We start from the raw sequence: 1,013 nt of genomic DNA on the forward strand, positions 1-1,013 counted from the left end.
CATGGCTGCAGCTACAGAAGTGGAAACTGCTAACTGTGGAAACCGCATGCAGAGCTACCATGTGGAGCAGTCCGGCAATTATAGGAGTACTTTCTGAGTTGCTCAGTGCTCCAGGTTTCCAGAACCTGTCTACCACGGGTGACTTGGCAGGGCTTTCAGCGGTTATTATAGCCCACAGGCTGCGTGGGTGCCGTGGGGAACGTGATGGGGGAGGGCTTCTCCAAGTCAGGCACCGGAGGGGCCACCTAGGCCAGGGTCCACCTTCCCAAACTCCTACAAAATTTCCAGTCTTTCATTTTCCAGATCCTGGTTCCGGATCGTCTCCTTAAAGGCAAGGAACTGTTCCTTCTCTAACTGCTGCTGCTTCTCGAGCTCCTTCCTGCTGGATGGCCGCATTCCTGGCAAGGTCGTCTGCTTCCCTCTTCTTTTCTTCATTATATTCTACACGTTCTTTGGTATATTGTTTTAATAGCTCCGCCTTCAGCTCTTCTGCTTTGGGAAATGAAGTCTCCTTTACCTTTACTGTGTCTTTCTTTTCAGGAATGACAGCTGAATTGTAATCTCCATGCTTTGGTCGTTTCTCAAAAAAAGAGCACGATATATTTTGTCATAGAGAATGAAGGCATGTTCAATGTTGCCTTCCTTAGACTAAACGGATGTCATTTGGATAATCTCGGCTCCAGAGCAGAAGTACCATCAGGGTGGAATGTATTCATTTTTCTCCACTGTGCTACCTAACCGTCTGGGAGAGAGCCCTCACCCACTCATTGGGCAGAAGGCTCACCTCTCCATGGTCAGACATCAGGACCAAGAAGTTCTGCCCCCATGGACAACACTCAGATAGTGCCTTAAGATAACAAAGGTGAGTTAACTTACTGTTAGAAGTCAAGATGTTTGGCAGGCCCGCATTCCCCCTGGAGACTGCAGGGAAGAATTCCTTTTTCTCCTTTCTCAGCGTTTCTAGGTTGCTTGTGTTTCCTGGCTTGAGACCCTGTCTTCAAACCACCCGAAAC

General features: G+C 48.6%; 1 pseudogene; it reads right to left on the reverse strand.

Moving 5' to 3' along the window:
• Positions 1-58: 58 nt before the first annotated feature.
• On the reverse strand, positions 59-802 carry LOC117799981 (annotated as a pseudogene).
• Between the last annotated feature and the right edge of the window lie 211 nt (positions 803-1,013).

Source organism: Ailuropoda melanoleuca, unplaced genomic scaffold (genome assembly GCF_002007445.2).
Source record: "Ailuropoda melanoleuca isolate Jingjing unplaced genomic scaffold, ASM200744v2 unplaced-scaffold61432, whole genome shotgun sequence".
NCBI classification, from domain to species: Eukaryota; Metazoa; Chordata; class Mammalia; order Carnivora; family Ursidae; genus Ailuropoda; species Ailuropoda melanoleuca.